Here is a 20,531-nt window from a genome sequence, read left to right on the forward strand (position 1 = left end):
TGAAAATCCATTTATTCTCAATGGCTTGCCAATCATCGGGCAAGTCCACCAAAGTCCATACTTTGTTCTCATACATGGATCCCATCTCAGATTTTATGGCCTCAAGCCATTTTGCGGAATCTGGGCTCATCATCGCTTCCTCATAGTTCGTAGGTTTGTCATGGTCTAGTAACATGACTTCTAGAACCGGATTACCGTACCACTCTGGTGCGGAACGTAGTCTGGTTGACCTATGAGGTTTGGTAGTAAATTGATCTGAAGTTTCATGATCATCATCATTAACTTCCTCACTAATTGGTGTAGGCATCACTGGAACTGATTTCTGTGATGAACTACTTTCAAATTCGGGAGAAGGTACAATTACCTCATCAAGTTCTACTTTCCTCCCACTCACTTCTTTCGAGAGAAACTCCTTCTCTAGAAAGGATCCATTCTTAGCAACGAATATCTTGCCTTGGAATATGTGATAGAAGGTGTACCCAACAGTTTCCTTTGGGTATCCTATGAAGACGCATTTCTCCGATTTGGGTTCGAGCTTATCAGGTTGAAACCTTTTCACATAAGCATCGCAACCCCAAACTTTAAGAAATGACAGCTTAGGTTTCTAGCCAAACCATAGTTCATACGGTGTCGTCTCAACGGATTAGACGGTGCCCTATTTAACGTGAATGTAGCTGTCTCTAATGCATAACCCCAAAATGATAGTGGTAAATCAGTAAGAAACATCATAGATTGCACTATATCCAATAAAGTACGGTTATGATGTTCGGACACACCATTATGCTGTGGTGTTCTAGGTGGCATGAGTTTGTGAAACTATTCCACATTGTTTTAATTGAAGACCAAACTCATAACTCAAATATTCGTCTCTGTGATCAGATCGTAGACACTTTATTTTCTTGTTACGATGATTTTCCACTTCACTCTGAAATTCTTTGAACTGTTCAAATGTTTCAGACTTATGTTTCATCAAGTAGATATACCCATATCTGCTCAAATCATCTGTGAAGGTCAGAAAATAATGATACCCGCTGCGAGCCTCAATACTCATCGGATCGCATACATCAGTATGTATTATTTCCAATAAGTCAGTTGCTCGCTCCATTGTTCCGGAGAACGGAGTCTTAGTCATCTTGCCCATGTGGCATGGTTCGCAAGCATCAAGTGATTCATAATCAAGTGATTCCAAAAGCCCATCAGCATGGAGTTCTTCATGCGCTTTACACCAATATGACCTAAACGGCAGGACCACAATTAAGTTGCACTATCATTATTAACTTTGCGTCTTTTGGCTTCAATATTATGAATATGTGTATCACTACAATCGAGATTCAATAAACCATTTATATTGAGTGTATGACCATAGAAGGTTTTATTCATGTAAATAGAACAACAATTATTCTTTGACTTAAATGAATAACCGTATTGCAATAAAAATGATCCAATCATATTTATGCTCAACGCAAACACCAAATAACATTTATTTTTAGGTTCAACACTAATCCCGAAGGTAAAGGGAGTGTGCGATGGTGATCTTATCAAACTTGGAATTACTTCCAACACACATCGTCACCTCGCCCTTAACTAGTCTCTATTCATTTTGCAAGTCCTGTTTCAAGTTACTACTCTTAGCAACAAAACCAGTATCAAATACTGAGGGGTTGCTATAAACACTAGTAAAGTACACATCAATAACATGTATATCAAATATACTTTTGTTCACTTTGCCATCCTTCTTATCCGCCAATTATTGGGGCAGTTCTGCTTCCAGTGACCAGTCCCTTTGCAGCAGAAGCACTTAGTTTCAGGCTTAGGTCTAGACTTGGGCTTCTTCACTTGAGCAGCAACTTGCTTGCCATTCTTCTTGAAGTTCCCCTTCTTCCCTTTACCCTTTTCTTGAAACTAGTGGTCTTGTCAACCATCAACACTTGATGCTTTTCTTGATTTCTACCTTCGTCGATTTCAGCATCACGAAGAGCTTGGGAATCATTTCTGTTATCCCTTGCATATTATAGTTCATCACGAAGTTCTAATAACTTGGTGATAGTGACTAGAGAACTTTGTCAATCACTATCTTATCTGGAAGATTAACTCCCACTTAATTCAAGTGATTGCAGTACTCAGACATTCTGAGCACATGCTCACTAGCTGAGCAATTCTTCTCCATCTTGTAGGCAAAGTGCTTGTCAAAGGTCTCATACCTTTCGACATGGGCATGAGTCTGAAATACTAATTTCAACTCTTGGAACATCTCATATGCTCCATGGCGTTCAAAATATCTTTGAAGCCCCGATTCTAAGTCGTAAAGCATGGTGCACTAAACTATCAAGTAGTCATCATATCAAGCTTGCCAAACGTTCATAACGTCTGCATCTGCTCCTGCAATCGGTCTATCACCTAGCAGTGCATCAAGGACATAATTCTTCTGTGCAGCAATGAGGATAATCAGATCATGGATCCAATCCGCATCATTGCTACTAACATCTTTCAACTTAGTTTTCTCTAGGAACATATCAAAAATAAAACAGGGGAGCTAAACGCGAGCTATTGATCTACAACATAGTTATGCAAAAACTATCAGGACTAAGTTCATGATAAATTAAAGTTCAATCAATCATATTACTTAAGAACTCCCACTTAGATAGACATCCCTCTAGTCATCTAAGTGATCACGTGATCCAAATCAACTAAACCATGTCCGATCATCACGAGAGATGGAGTAGTTTTGTATGGTGAACATCACTATGTTGATCATATCTACTATATGATTCACGCTCGACCTTTCGGTCTCATTCCGAGGCCATATCTGCGTATGCTAGGCTCGTCAAGTTTAACCCAAGTATTTTGCGTGTGCAAAACTGACTTGCACCCATTGTATGTGAACGTAGAGCTTATCACACCCGATCATCACGTGGTGTCTCGGCACGACGAACTGTCGCAACGGTGCATACTGAGGGAGAACACTTGTACCTTGAAATTTAGTGCGAGATCATCTTATAATGCTACCGCCGTACTAAGCAAAATAAGATGCACAAAAGATAAACATCACATGCAATCATAATAAGTGATATGATATGGCCATCATCATCTTGTGCCTTTGATCTCCATCTCTAAAGCACCGTCATGATCACCATCGTCACCGGCTTGACACCTTGATCTCCATCGAAGCATTGTTGTCGTCTTGCCAACTATTGCTTCTACGACTATCGCTACCGCTTAGTGATAAAGTAAAGCAATTACATGGCGATTGCATTTCATACAATAAAGCGACAACCATATGGCTCCTGCCAGTTGCCGATAACTGTTACAAAACATGATCATCTCATACAACAATTTATATATCATCACGTCTTGACCATATCACATCACAGCATACCCTGCAAAAACAAGTTAGACGTCCTCTACTTGTTGTTGCAAATTTTACGTGGCTGCTACGGGTTTAGCAAGAACCGTTCTTACCTACGCATCAAAAACCACAACGATTTTTCGTCAAGTATGTTGTTTTAGCCTTCAACAAGGACCGGGCGTAGTCACACTTGATTCAACTAAAGTTGGAGAAACTGACACCCGGCAGCCACCTGTGTGCAAGGCACGTCGGTAGAACCAGTCTCGCGTAAGCGTACGCATAATGTCGGTCCGGGCCGCTTCAACCAACAATACCACCGAACCAAAGTATGACATGCTGGTAAGCAGTATGACTATTATCGCCCACAACTCTTTGTGTTCTACTCGTGCACATAACATCTATGCATAAACCTGGCTCGGATGCCACTGTTGGGGAACGTAGTAATTTCCAAAAAATTCCTACGCACATGCAAAATCATGGTGATGCATAGCAACAAGAGGGGAGAGTGTTATCTACGTACCCTCGTAGACCGTAAGCGGAAGCGTTATGCCAACACGGTTGATGTATTCGTACGTCTTCACGATCGACCCATCCTAGTGCCGAGCGTACGACACCTCCACGATCTGCACACATTCAGCTCGGTGGCATCCACGAACTCACGATCCAGTAGAGTGTCGAGGGAGAGTTTCGTCAGCACGACGGCGTGATGACGGTGATGATGAAGCTACCGGCGCAGGGCTTCGCCTAAGCACATCAACGATATGACTGAGGTGGAATATGGTGGAGGGGGCACCGCACACGGCTTGGAACAATCAACTTGTGTGATCTAGGGTGCCCCCTGCCCCCATATATAAAGGAGCAAGGGGGGAGGCCGGCCGGCCTTGGGGCGCGCAAAGGATAGGGGGGAGTCCTCCTCCTAGTGGGAGTAGGACTCCCCTTTCCTAGTCCAACTAGGAAGGAGGAAGGGGGGAAGGAAGGAGAGGGAGAGAGGGAGGAAAGAGGGGGCGCCGCCCCCTCCTTGTCCAATTCGGACTCCCAAGGGGGGGGGGCGGCCAGCCCTAGGCCCTCTCCTCTCTCTCCCACAAGGCCCATGTTGGCCCATTAGATCCCCCGGGGGTTCCGATAACCCCCAGGCACTCCGATAAAAATCCGGTGACCCCCGGAACTCATCCGGTGTCCGAATATAGTCGTCCAATATATCAATCTTTATGTATCGACCATTTTGAGACTCCTCGTCATGTCCCTGATCACATCCGGGACTCCAAACTATCTTCGGTACATCAAAACACATAAACTCATAATACCGATCGTCACTGAACGTTAAGCGTGCGGACCCTACGGGTTCGAGAACTATGTAGACATGACCGAGACACATCTCCGGTCAATAACCAATAGCGGAACCTGGATGCTCATATTGGCTCCTACATATTCTACGAAGATCTTTATCGGTCAAACCGCATAACAACATACGTTGTTCCCTTTGTCATCGGTATGTTACTTGCCCGAGATTCGATCATCGGTATCTCAATACCTAGTTCAATCTCGTTACCGGCAAGTCTCTTTACTCGTTCCGTAATGCATCATCCTGCAACTAACTCATTAGTCACATTGCTACCAAGGCTTATAGTGATGGGTATTACTGAGAGGGCCCAGAGATACCTCTCCGACAATCGGAGTGACAAATCCGAATCTCGATCTATGCCAACTCAACAAGTACCATCGGAGACACACCTGTAGAGCACCTTTATAATCACCCAATTACGTTGTGACGTTTGGTAGCACACAAAGTGTTCCTCCGGTATTCGGGAGTTGCATAATCTCATAGTCACAAGAACATGTATAAGTCATGAAGAAAGCAATAGCAATATACTAAATGATCAAATGCTAAGCTAACGGAATGGGTCAAGTCAATCACATCATTCTCTAATGATGTGATCCTGTTAATCAAATGACAACTCATGTATATGGCTAGGAAACTTAACCATCTTTGATTCAACGAGCTAGTCAAGTATAGGCATACTAGTGACACTCTGTTTGTCTATGTATTCACACATGTACTAAGTTTCTGGTTAATACAATTCTAGCATGATATACGGAAATATAAATAACAACTTTATTATTGCCTCTAGGGCATATTTCCTTCACCCGGTTATGGACATCTTGAGTATCTGGTGCTTGAATTATTATGTTGATCTCATCACTCTACCTAATTAATTTGTCGGGTTATTAACTTTTAATTTTGGGATTGAGTTGGGTTACTTTCTCAATGATTTCAACCAACTTTGTAGTTAAATAAAATATATACCTTTGTTGTACGAAAAAACTAGCTTTATGCAAATGATAACCATAGAGCCTCCACCAGCCATATATGCATGTAGTGATAGCTTTTATTCTGTTCATTGCTCTATAGTGTTATCTTGCCAGCATATTCCATGTGCTGACCTACACAGGCTGCAATGTATTATGTTGCAGAGTTTTTAGACGAAGAGTAAGGTGCGCTAGGTCGTTGTCGTGCACTCGGTTTTGCCGTGGAGTTGGATGGACTCATTTATTTTTGAAGCTTTCGCAGTTATCTTATTTAGATGGCCTTCAGCCATATTATTGTAATAAGTTCTCTTTTGAGACATTCGATGTAATAAGTGTGTGATTGAACTCTGCAATAAATCCTCGAGTACTGTGTGTGTCAGCAATACCGACCCAGGGATGACACTTAAGCACAGAGACTTGACCGTCTGAGGTATGGTCGCTACATGTAGTCGTACACCTTCACGATCCGCCCGATCAAGTACCGAACGTACAACACATCTGCGTTCAACACACGTTCAACTCGTTGACATCCTCGCCTTCTTGATCCAGCACGGGCGAAGTAGTAGATGAGTTCCGGCAGCACGACGGCGTGGTGATAGTGGTGATGCAACTATCTCCACAGGGCTTCGCCGAGCTCCTCGCCATGTCTGCGATAATCCCTAAAGTATTCACGTTGATCCAACGTGTCTCCCATTATCAAGTTGAACGGGGTTTTCTCAGGATTATCAAAGTAGTGTTCAATATTTTTCACATAACGAGCATCGAGGGTTTTAGGAGGTTCCCCATCTCCGTGAGTAACTAGTACACCTAATTTTTTTGGTATTTCGTGTTCCATATCCATAACTAAAGATAGAGAACAACTTAGAACAGCAAATAAAATCTACTTAGTGATAAACCAAACAAGCACACATGAGAATATTCACCCCACGCTATTGCTCCCCGGCAACGGCGCCAGAAAAAGGTCTTGATAACCCACAAGTATAGGGGATTAGTTGTAGCCTTTCTCGATAAATAAGAGTGTCGAACCCAATGAGGAGCTAAAGGTAGAATTTATATTCCCTTCAAGTTCTATCGACCACCGATACAACTCTACGCATGCTTAACATTCACTTTACCTAGAACAAGTATGAAACTAGAAGCACTTTGTAGGTGCAGTAAGATAGGTTTGCAAGAGAATAAAGAGCATGTAAATAAAAACTAGGGGCTGTTTAGATAAAGAAACAACTAAGTTAGTTTTAGTAGAGAGATTTTTGTCACAAGAAAGTTATTTGTCCCTAGGCAATCGATAACTAGACCGCTGATCATTATTGCAATTTTATATGAGGGAGAGGCATAAGCTAACATACTTTCTCTACTTGGATCATATGCACTTATGATTGGAACTCTAGCAAGCATCCGCAACTACTAAAGATCATTAAGCTAAAACCCAACCATAGCATTAAAGTATCAACTCCTCTTTACTCCCATATGCAAGAACCCCCTTACTCGGGTTTAAGCTTCTGTCACTCTAGCAACCCACCATAAGCGAACATGAACGTATTGCAACACCCTACAGCAGTGATCCCTCACGCTTGCGCGACACAGAGAGCACCATAGGACAACACCAATAATAAAACATACAACTCAAACCAATCACGATCATCAATCAACCCATAGGACAAAATGAATCTACTCAAACATCATAGGATAGCCATACATCGTTGGGAAATAATATATACCATTGAGCACCATGTTTAAGTAGAGATTACAGCGGGCAGAAGGGGTGTTACACCGCAGCATAGAGGGGGAAAGAGTTGGTGATGACGGCGGCGAAGTTGTTGGTGCAGATCGCCGTCACGATGATGGCCCCGGCGGTGTTCCGGCGCCACCAAGAGAGAGGGGGAGAGAGCCCCCCTCCTCCTTCTTCTTCTTCCTTGGCCTACCCCCTAGATGGGAGGAGGGTTTCCCCTCTGGTCCCTGGCCTCCATGGCGGCGGAGGGGTGGGGGCCCCTCTGAGATTGGATCTCTCTCTTTGTTTCCTTATGTTTCTGCGCTCCCAGATTATGGCCTTTCATCGTTTCTTAAATTGCCGGAGATCCGTAACTCCGATTGGGCTGAAATTTTAACATGATTTTTATCCGGATATTAGCTTTCTTGCGGTGAAGAAGGGCACCAACCGCCTTACGGGGTGGCCACAAGCCCCCTGGCTGTGCCCTACCCCCTGGGGCGCGCCTCAAGGGCTTGTGGGCCCCTCGGGCATCGTCTCGCGTTGATTCCAATTCCCCAAAATCACATATATTCCAAAACAATCTTCGTATGTTTTAATCGCATTTGGACTTCGTTTGGTATGGATATTCTGGGAAACAAAAAACATGCAGCAAACAAGAACTAGCACTGGGCACTGGATCAATATGTTAGTCCCAAAAATAGTATTAAAAGTTGCCAAAAGTATATGAAAGTTGTAGAATAATGGCATGAAACAATAAAAAACTATAGATATGACGGAAACGTATCAGCATCCCCAAGCTTAATTCCTACTCGTCCTCGAGTAGGTAAATGATAAAAAAAATTGATGTGGAATGCTACCTAGAATAATCTTGATCATATAATGTAACCATGGCATGAATATTAAGACATGAGTGAGTCAAAGCAATAGTCTATAATTTGACATAAAGACAATAATACTTCAAGCATACTAATAAAGCAATCATGTCTTATCAAAATAACATGGCTAAAAGAAAGTTATCCCTACAAAATCATATAGTCTGGCTATGCTCCATCTTCACCACACAAAGTATTTCATCATGCACAACCACGATGACAAGCCAAGCAATTGTTTCATACTTTTGATGTTCTCAAGCTTTTTCAACTTCCATGCAATACATGAGCATTAGCCATGGATATAGCATTATAGGTGGAATAGAATATGATGGTGGAGGTTGTGTGGAGAAGACAAAAAAAAGGAGAAAGTCTCACATCGACGCGGCTAATCAATGGGTTATGGAGATGCCCATCAATTGATGTCAATACAAGGAGTAGGGATTGCCATGCAACATATGCACTAAGAGCTATAAGTGTTTGAAAGCTCAGACTAAAAACTAAGTGGGTGTGCATCCAACTTGCTTGCTCATGAAGACCTCGGGCATTTGAGGAAGCCCATCATCGGAATATACAAGACAAGTTCTATAATGAAAATTCCCACTAGTATATGAAAGTGATAACTCAAGAGACCCTCTATATGAAGAACATGGTGCTACTCTGAAGCACAAGTGTGGTAAAAGGATAGTAACATTGCCCCTTCTCTCTTTTTCTCTCATTTATTATTTTTATTTTTATTTGTTTTCTTGGGCTCTTTTGGCCTTTTTTCGTCTAGAGTCTCATCCCGACTTGTGGGGGAATCACAGTCTCCATCATCCTTTCCTCACTAGGGCAATGCTCTAATAATGATGATCATCGCACTTTTATTTACTTACAACTCGATATCTGGAACAAAGTATGACTCTATATGAATGCCTCTGGCAGTGCACCAGGATGTGCAATGATCTAGCATAGCAAAGATATCAAAAAATGGACAAGCCATGAAAATATCATGCTAGCTATCTTATGATCATGCAAAGCAATATGACAATGAATGCTCAAGTCATGTATATGATGATGGAAGTTGCATGGCAATATATCTCAGAATGGCTATGGAAATGCCATAATAGGTAGGTATGGTGGCTGTTTTGTGGAAGATATAGTGAGGCTTATGTGTGATAGAGCATATCGTATCATGGGGTTTAGATGCACCAGCGAAGTTTGCACCAACTCTCGAGGTGAGAAAGGGAAATGCATGGTACCGAAGAGGCTAGCAATGATGGAAGGGTGAGAGTGCCTATAATCCATGGACTCAACATTAGTCATAAAGAACTCACATATTTATTGCAAAAGTTTATTAGCCATCGAAACAAAGTACTAATACGCATGCTCCTAGGGGGCTAGATTGGTAGGAAAATACCATCGCTCGTCCCTGGCCGCCACTCATAAGGAAGACAATCAAAAAATAAATCATGCTCCCACTTCATCACATAACGGTTCACCATACGTGCATGCTTCAGGAATCACAAACCTTAACACAAGTATTTCTACCAGTCCATAATTACTCACTAGGATGAATCTAATATCCCCATCTTTATATCGCAAAACTATTGGAAGGAATCAAACATATCATATTCAGTGATCTACAAGTTTTATGTAGGATTTTATGACTAACCATGTGAATGACCAATTCCTGATGACTCTCTAACTAGATATAAGTGAAGCATGAGAGTTTAATTCTTTCTACAAAATATATGCCCACGCTCTAACAAATATAAGTGACACAAAAGAGCATTCTACAAATGGGTGTTTTCTATGTGTAGGGAAACATGCAATCCAAACTTCAAATGATATAAGTGAAGCACATTAAGCATTCTATAAAGCCATACACAAACGATATAAGTGAAGTGCGAAGTGCATTCTATAAATCAACCAAGGACTATCTCATACCAGCATGGTGCATAAATGAAAAAAGGGGAAATAAACACAAAAGATGCTCCAAGAATTTACTAATATCGTGTGACGAATAAAAATATAGCTCCAAGTAAAATTACTGATGGTCGTTAGAAGAATGAGGGGATGCCTTCCAGGGCATCCCCAAGCTTAGTTGCTTGTGTGTAACGCCCACGATGCGGCTATATCTCCCACGTGTCGAGGCTCGACTTAGAGGCATAACCGCATTGTGGTTTTGTCGCAAGAAGGGCCATCTTCACACAATCCCATGTAATGAACAAGAATGGGATAACGAGAGTTGGCTTACAATCGCCACTTCACACAATACATAAATTAATTCATACATCATCCAAAATCCACACATAGACCGACTACGGTCAAAACCAAATGAAAATAACATAACCCCAAATGCTAGATCCCCGATCGTCCCAACTGGGCTCCACTACTGATCGTCAGGAAAAGAAACATAGTAACGACCACGTTCCTCATCGAACTCCCACTTGAGCTCGGTTGCGTCATCTGCACTGGCATCGTCGGCACCTGCAACTGTTTTAGTAGAATCTGTGAGTCACGAGGACTCAGCAATCTTACGCCCGCGAGATCAAGTATATTTAAGCTTATAGGAAAGGATGGTGTAATGAGGTGGAACTGCAGCAGGCACTAAGCATATACGGTGGCTAACATACGCAAATGAGAGCGAGAAGAGAAGCAGCGGAACGGTCGTCAACTAGTAATGACCAAGAAGTGATCCTGAACTCCTACTTACGTCAAACATAACCCAGAAACCGTGTTCACTTCCCGGACTCCGCCGAGAAGAGACCATCACGGCTACACACGCGGTTGATGTATTTTAATTAAGTCAAGTGACAAGTTCTCTACAACCGGACATTAACAAATTCCCATCTGCCTCATAACCGTGGGCACGGCTTTCGATAGATAATACCTTGCAGGGGTGTCCCAACCTAGCCCATTATAAGCTCTCACGGTCAACGAAGGATAAACCTTCTCCCGGAAAGACCCGATCAGTCTCAGAATCCCGGTTTACAAGACATTTCGACAATGGTAAAACAAGACCAGCAAAGCCGCCCAATGTGCCGACAAATCCCGATAGGAGCTGCACATATCTCGTTCTCAGGGCAACACCGGATGAGACATCCTACGAGTAAAACCAGACCTCGAGTTTCCACGAGGGGGCCCCGCAGTCTACTCAGTTCGGACCAACACTCGAAGGAGCACTGGCCCGGGGGGGTTAAAATAAGATGACCCTCGGGCTCGCGAAAACCCGGGGGAAAAAGGCTTAGGTGGCAAATGGTAAAACCAAGGTTGGGCCTTGCTGGAGGAGTTTTATTCAAGGCGAACTGTCAAGGGGGTCCCATAAATCACCCAACCGCGTAAGGAACACAAACTCAAGGAACATAATACCGGTATGACGGAAACTAGGGCGGCAAGAGTGGAACAAAACACCAGGCATAAGGCCGAGCCTTCCACCCTTTACCAAATATATAGATGCATTAATTAAATAAGAGATATTGTGATATTCCAAAATATCCATGTTCCAACATGGAACAAACTTCATCTTCACCTGCAACTTGCAATGCTATAAGAAGGGCTGAGCAAAAGCGGTAACTTAGCCAAACAACGGTTTGCTAGGAAATGGATGGTTAGAGGCTGTCATGGCAATATGGGAGGCATGATATAGCAAGTGGTAGGTAGCGCAGCATGGCAATAGAACGAACAACTAGCAAAGCAAAGATAGAAGTGATTTCGAGGGTATGGTCATCTTGCCTGCAAGGTTCTTAGAGTTGTCGAAAGCCTGATCCTCGTAAGCGTACTCAACAGGTTCCTCGTTCACGAATTCGTCTCCCGGCTCTACCCACAGCAAGAACACAAGCAATGGAACCACAATCAATCACGGGAAATGCACAAGCAACATGATGCAAAACATGTATGATATGCGAGATGTGGTATGCGATGCATATGTGTGCTCCGGAAGAAAAATGGTGAACAAGGCAGTAACTTGGCAAACCAAGCATGCCACTAGAAATATGAGATAATTTCGGTCGAAATCGATATAAAGATCACCGGAAACGGATGCACGGTTTGCAAATGGCAAGCAAAACAAGAATGACACGAATCTGTGATTAACAGCATGATAGCACTTAGAATACATCAAGAAACTATGCTACAGCACCCCACCATAGCAACAAAGCATATGGCAGTAATCTACAGGAGATGCTTGACAAAAGATGAACACTGAGCTACGGCTAGATTACACCACAGCAGGTTCAAACAAGCATCACAAAAGTGCAAAAGATATCAGGGTCACAGACTTAGAGAAATTACTGGACATGCCTGAAACAGCATCAGGTAGCAATGTTCAGAGCACGAAATCAACATGCTACAGGAACTTAACATAGAAAAACAAGGCATATCATGAATCTACTAAAAGCATGCCTTAGTGACCATAAACCAAAAAGGACCAGAAGATATGATGACAACCATGTAAACATAGCAAGTTTCGTTAACAGGTTTCAGACTTAGCAGAAAACAGAGCATGGCAGAAACAGACATTATGAGGGCATCTTTGTGAGCTTGATGCACTCACCACAAGGCAATGCATAACAAAACAAGCATACCTACAGCAAGATGGCATGTTTATGAAGCTATCAATGGAAGAGCAAGTACATAGCATGTATGAAACAACTACAACTAGCTTGGCAAAATTGAATATCATGTTAACAATCTGCCAGAAATATTTTATAGCAAAAGTAGAGCAAGATTGAGTCATGCTATGGGAATCCATAATTGCAAACAAGGGCATGAATGGATCAAATACAACAATATCTACAAAACATCCTTACTGAACATCACGAAAATAATCACGGATCTCTCTGTAGCCACATGGATACATAGCAACAAAATAACAGCAGTCACAGACACAGTAATTTTACAAGTCTCTGAAATCAGAAACATCACGAAGCCTAGTTTACATGCTTATGCTAGTCACCACAGAGATCACAAAACTACATGGCAAACACCTCTGTAAAGATGGCATGGCATACATCAAAACACATGTAGAGCTCATGCCCATAAGATGCACAGATTAAATGAAACAAAAATAACAAATCCTCAAGTTCTGATAAGTAACAGCAGTTAACAGCAACTAGCACTCTTGCACCAGAGATTTGGGCATCAATATGGACTCAAATGGACATGGCATAATGGAACAAAATTAAGAGCATCTCGTAACAAACATTTGGATATATTACACGCGCGAAACGGAGCTATATGCAGAGAGTTATGATGCAATGAACATGAGCATATATTGTAAAGTCTTTAGGACTTGGAGATTTCGGGAGGGAGAAGAGAAGTCAACCTAGGCAGTTCCAGATCCGATCGGGACCGAGCTCGGGCCAAGCTCGCCGGAGCTCTTTCTGGCCGGAGCGGGAGGACGGGCGGAGAGGAAGGAGGAGGCCCGGACGCGGCCGGAGCCCGGGGTCGGGGGAGGAGGCGCCGGGGAGGACGGCGCCGGGCCCGGACGGCGCTGGCGCGAGGTGCGGCGGCGGCGACCGGCGGGAGCAGTGGCGAGGCGGCGGCGTCCGGCGAGGTCGACGGCGGAGGGCGGCGCCGGGCTGGAGGAGGAAGGAGGCGGGGCGCGCGCGGGCTCACGTGGGTCCTGGCGGCGGGGAGACGGGCTCGGGGGGCCCGATCCGGGCTCTCCGGGCCGCGGGCGTACGGGCGGCGTCGCTGGACACGTGGCAGCCTCTGAGTGGACGGGTGCGGCGGCGGCTTTCGTCCGGCGCCGGGCGGACACGTCCGGCGCGCGGAGGGAGAGGCTAGGGTTTCGGGGATCCGGAAATTTCGGGGGGGTCTCACATATATATAGCTAGAGGGAGCTAGGAGACTCCAAATGGAGTGCGGTTTTCGCCCACACGATCACGATCGAACGACCTAGAGCATGGAAGAGACTTAGAGGGGTTTTGGGCTGTTTAGAGGGGGGTTTTGCTGCAACACACAAAAGGACTTTACGGTTATCCGGTTAACCATTGGAGTACCAAACGACCTCCAAATGGAACGAAACTTGACCGGGGGTCTACCGGTGGTATACCAAGGCCACTTGGCAAGCCTCGGTCCATTCCGAGAACGTTCAACACCCGTTCACGAAACGAAACAAGAGGGGTGCACCGGAGGAGGTGGGAGTGCCGGATTGCAAAACGGACAACGGGGAAAATGCTCGGATACATGAGACGAACACGTATGCAAATGAGATGCACATGATGACATGATATGGGATGCATGACATGAACAAAATGCAAAACGAAAAACAAAACCCGACCACGAAGGGAAATATCATAACACATAGCCGAAAATGGCAAGAGTTGGAGTTACAAATATAGAAAGTTACATCCGGGGTGTTACAACACTCCACCACTACGAGAGGATCTCGTCCCGAGATCTAGGACTGAAAGAACTCCGGAAATTCTGAACGGGGGTGGTCCTCGCGTTCCCAGGTGGCTTCTCGGTCGGAATGGTGCGACCATTTCACTTTCAGGAATTTGATTGACTTGTTGCGAGTCTTGCGCTCAGTTTCTTCAAGAATAGCAACGGGGTGCTCATGATAAGACAGATCTTCTTGAAGGTCAATCTCTTCGAAGTTGATGGTGCGCTCAGGAGTCTTGAAGCACTTGCGAAGCTGTGACACGTGGAACACATCGTGCACGTTCGCGAAGTTGGAAGGAAGCTCAAGTTGATAGGCGAGGTCTCCTCTTTTGCCAATGATCTTGAAAGGACCCACATATCTAGGGGCAAGCTTCCCTTTGATACCGAAGCGACGAGTGCCTTTCATTGGAGAGACGCGGAGGTAGACATGGTCTCCGATCTCGAAAGCCAAATCACGATGCTTACTATCATAGTAACTCTTCTGGCGCGATTGCGCGGCTTTGAGATTTTCACGGATGACTTTACACATTTCTTCAGCTTCTGTGGTTAAGTCATTGCCAAGAAGTTGGCGTTCACTAGTCTCTGACCAATTGAGAGGAGTACGGCACTTTCTGCCATAGATAATCTCGAATGGGGCCTTGCCCGAACTCGCTTGGAAACTGTTGTTGTAGGAGAACTCGGCATATGGAAGACAATCTTCCCATTTCATGCCAAAGGAAATGACACAAGCCCTGAGCATATCTTCAAGAATTTGATTGACTCGCTCGACTTGGCCACTAGTTTGAGGATGGAAAGCTGTGTTGAAGCGAATGTTGGTGCCCATGGCCTTCTGGAAGGAGTCCCAGAACTTAGAAGTGAAGATGCTTCCACGATCTGAAGAAATCAATTGTGGAATGCCGTGCAAGGACACAATTCTGGAGGTGTATAGCTCTGCCAACTGAGCTGCTGTGATGGATTCTTTGATTGGAAGGAAATGAGCCACTTTAGAAAGCTTGTCGATGACAACGAAGATAGCATCATTTCCACGCTTGGACTTGGGAAAACCAGTCACGAAGTCCATTTCGATATGATCAAACTTCCACTCTGGGATAGCAAGAGGTTGGAGGAGACCAGCTGGTCGTTGGTGTTCTGCTTTCACCCTTTGACAGACATCACATTCATTCACGAATTGAGCGATTTCTCGCTCCATTCGAGTCCACCAATACGACTGCTTGAGGTCATGGTACATCTTCGTACTTCCAGGATGAATGGAAAGAAGAGAATTGTGCGCCTCGTTCATAATGACTTTCCTTAGATCACCTTTAGGAACCACAATCCGGTCCTCGAAGAATAAAGTGTCTCTGTCATCAATGCGATAGCACTTGTATTTGGAAAGACCCTTGTCAATACCATGTTTCACCTTCTTCACCATGGTATCCAGGAGTTGTGCCTCACGAATTTGATCTTCCAAAGTAGGAGAGACTATGAGGTTGGCAAGAAAGCCTTGAGGAAAACCTTGGAGATTCAGCTTGAGGAAAGCTTCACAAAGATCCGGTTGGAATGGCTTGAGGATTAAGCTGTTGCAATAAGCCTTCCTGCTCAAAGCATCTGCAATGACATTGGCTTTGCCTGGAGTATATTCAATACTCGGATTGTACTCTTGAATCATTTCGACCCATCGAGTTTGCCTGAGGTTGAAGTTGGGCTGAGTGAAGATGTACTTGAGACTCTTCTGATCGGTGAATATGTCCACTTTTCTTCCCAACAAGAGATGTCTCCACGTTATTAATGCATGGACAACTGCCGCCAACTCAAGATCGTGAGTGGGGTAGTTCTTTTTGTTGGGTTTCAACTGACGAGAGGTATAGGCCACAACTTTCTTCTCTTGCATTAACACAGCACCGAGACCTTGAAGAGAAGCATCATAGAAAACTTCGAATGGCTTGGATTCGTCAGGAGGAGTTAAGACAGGAGCTGTGACTAGTTTCTCTTTGAGAGTGTTGAAAGCAACGTCACACTCAGGAGACCAGACATACTTCACATGCTTCTGGAGGAGGTTGGAAAGAGGCTTTGCAATCTTAGAGAAATTCTCAACGAATCTTTGGCAATAGCTTGCAAGACCAAGAAAACTGCGGAGCTGCTTGACATTCTGAGGAGGTTCCCAATTCACAATTGCAGACACCTTCTCGGGATTAACAGCGATGCCCTTGGCAGAGATGATGTGACCAAGGTAAAGAACTTCATCGAGCCAAAACTCACATTTTGAAAACTTCGCATAAAATTGATATTCTCTGAGCTTGTCGAGCACCAATCGCAAATGTTTGGCATGATCCTTCTTATTCTTGGAGAAAACCAAGATATCATCGAGATACACCAGGACGAATTCATTGGTATAGGGGTTGAAGATGAAATTCATCATCCGAGAGAATGTTGGAGGAGCATTGACAAGGCCGAAAGACATGACAGTATATTCATAAGAACCAAAGCTTGTTCTGAATGCTGTCTTGGGAATATCTTCTTCACGAATGCGAATCTGATGATAACCCATACGAAGGTCAAGCTTGGAGAAAACTTTAGCACCCTTGAGTTGCTCGAATAGCTCATTGATGTTGGGAAGTGGATACTTGTTCTTGATTGTCTTGTTGTTCAATGGACGGTAGTCGACACAAAGTCGTTCCGTGCCATCCTTCTTCTGGACAAAAAGAACACCACAACCCCGTGGAGATGAACTCGGTCTGATCAGACCCAGATGCTCTTGTTCATCGAGCTGTTTCTTCAATTCCTTCGGCTCCTTGGGTCCAAGCTTGTATGGACGCTTGCAAACGGGTTCAGTGCCAGGCTCTAGATCGATAACGAACTCAACTGGCCGGTGAGGAGGCATACCCGGAAGCTCTTCTGGAAAGACATCTTGGTACTCACAAACGACTGGAATCTGAGAGATGACATTCAACTTGCCCTTCTCATTGAGAGAAAACAACCGAATGGTTTCATCACGAGCGGCATAAATGATAACATCCTCAGAAGAGTGTGTCAATTGAATTTCCCTGGCAGCACAATCAAGTTGAGCCTTGTGCTTAGAAAGCCAGTCCATCCCGAGAATTAGATCAATATCCGAGTCACCAAGAACAATTGGTGAAGACAGAAATTTATAGTTCCCCATCTTGATAGAAACATCGGGAGCAAGCAAACTAGAAGTCAAAAGCTTTCCCGGAGAAACAACTTGCATAACTTTGGATAAAATCTCTGTGTCCACATTGTGCTTCGATGCAAATGGGTATGACATGAAAGAATGCGATGCACCAGTATCAAAAAGAACTTTCGTAGGAATATCATTAACTGAGAGATTACCCATTATCACATCAGTAGATTCCTCCGCTTGAGCTGCATTCATCATGTTCACCTTAGAAGACTTGGGATTATGCTTGACCACTGCATTGCTGGAAGATCTGACAGGAGGAGGAGGCGGAAGGCGCCTTTGGTTGAAGCATTTGTTAGCATAGTGACCTTTCTGCTGACACTTGTTGCAAGTCACCTCTGAGAGTGGACGATGATAAGGAGCATTCGATTTTGGAGCTTGATTCTGAGACTTGTTCTGATAGCCAGGGTTGGAAGAGTGGGAAGATCCATGGCCACCTTTGCTCTTCTGCTGGTAAGGCTGACGAAACGGAGGAGGAGGAGGCAACCAGAACTTCTGTTGCTTAGCAGCCACTAGTGAGGAAGAAGAAGACTGAACTGCGTCCCTGACTCTCTTCTTAGAAGCCTCACACTTGAGCTGAGCAGCCTCTTGCTTCAGTGCCATATTGTAGAAATCATCATACTTGGTCGGCTCAAAAAGCACGAGAGGTAATTGCAGATCTTCTCTGAGGCCACCTCTGAATTGATAGATCATGCTCTTTTCATCAGGAACGTCTTGCTTAGCGAAGAGAGCGAGTTTCTGAAACTGAGTATTGTATTGATACACGGACATGCTGCCTTGCTTAAGATTGCGGAACTCCTCACGCTTGCTCTCAACAACACTTTGCGGAATGTGGTGAGCTTTGAAATCTCGGTGGAAATCATCCCAGGTAATCACACGACCTCCTCTGGAATCTTTGTATTGTTGATACCACTCGGCAGCTTGATCCTTGAGTTGAAAAGAAGAGAACTTGACAAAGTCCTCAGGCCTGACATTGCTACATTCAAAATGCTTGTTGATGTCCACGAGCCAATCATCGGCATCCATGGCCTCGGCACAGTAGCTGAAAGACTTGGGCTGATTTGCGAGAAACTGGTTGAGGGTAGCGAAGTGAGGCTGATTGTTGCCTTGGCCTTGATTTCATTGATTGCCTTGCCCTTGGGTGGGTTCTTGCAAGAGTTGCAGAATCATCTGAGCATTGGCGTTGGTGGCTGCCATGATAGCTTGCCATGCCTCCGGAGGCGGAGGTGGAGGCGGAGGGTTCGCCTGACTCCCTTCATTGCGTTCCGGATTCTGACGCGTTGGCGGAGCCATCCTGAAGAGGGTGACATCCGTTAGCATCTTGATAGACAAATAGACAAATTGAATCAACGGATAGAAATTGCAACATATAGTCTTCACAATAAACATTCGAACGAGGATGAACGAATGAATTCCATAGTAAATCATCACACTTCCATAAGTTGAGAAGCCACTTAGAAAAAAAGTATGGAATCAACATTTGACTTCGAAGCGACTCGAATACCACAATTCAAAACAAAACAAAGTATTGGCTTGCAGAATAAGCCGGAACAAACATATGATAGAGATTTCGTCCGAAGTTGTCGTGGTGGGGCCCACACGGGCTCGATCATACAGCACCATCATGTACAAGGCAGTGCACATGACATACGAAGCGTCCCCGAGTCGGCATAGCCAAGGACTCTTTAAGACACTACGAGACCACTGTAAAACCAACCGTGGAAAGGCGGACCACTAGACGTCGAACCCCAATCTCATATCATGCGTCTGTCGGAAAGATATCCTAGGAGCTACTTGAATTCCCACTTATAAACTCCCGAAACTTTCTGGTTATGCAATCTGGTGTTGGGGATATAGGGGACACAAAATATATCACCCAAACTAGCAATCCCTAGATCCAGCTGTATCCATCCGTCAACACATAACCAAGAAACCTTCGGAAATCGTTTACCTCAACCTTCGAAAAGCATCCGTTATACGAGTTATGGCAATACTCCCGAACTCCCGCCCCAGTATTGGGTGGCGTCGAGGTGATCACCAACAACTGCATAAAAGAGATTTCGATGTCGGCGAAACTCAGGTATTCCAGAACTACAACGATAAAATTGTGACGACAACACGTCGGAGCTCAACTCCCCGGGACACTGCCACAACCCCTAAATGTCAGGAGGCACCAAGAACAATGTTCTCGTCACAAAACCATCAGAACGATTCTAAGATACCCGCGTGATCCTAAATTTTTTTTAGTGAAATTTGAGGAGAGAAGAGTCAAAACTTCTACGTCAGGAGGCCTCACCAGAGCGACGAAGGGACTAAGGAGTAAAAGAATCCTACTCTCCGATATATATAATCCTAAGACTCAAAACATTTTTGTTCTAGACTCAACAACGCCAGCGATTCGATCAAGCAGGGGGCTCCTAAGTCGGGGATGGCTCTGATTACCAACTTGTAACGCCCACGATGCGGCTATATCTCCCACGTGTCGAGGCACGACTTAGAGGCATAACCGCATTGTGGTTTTGTCGCAAGAAGGGTCATCTTCACACAATCCCATGTAATGAACAAGAATGGGATAACGAGAGTTGGCTTACAATCGCCACTTCACACAATACATAAATTAATTCATACATCATCCAGAATCCACACATAGACCGACTACGGTCAAAACCAAATGAAAATAAGATAACCCCAAATGCTAGATCCCCGATCGTCTCAACCGGGCTCCACTACTGATCGTCGGGAAAAGAAACATAG

This window comes from Aegilops tauschii, chromosome 2 (genome assembly GCF_002575655.3).
Source record: "Aegilops tauschii subsp. strangulata cultivar AL8/78 chromosome 2, Aet v6.0, whole genome shotgun sequence".
Lineage (NCBI taxonomy): Eukaryota > Viridiplantae > Streptophyta > Magnoliopsida > Poales > Poaceae > Aegilops > Aegilops tauschii.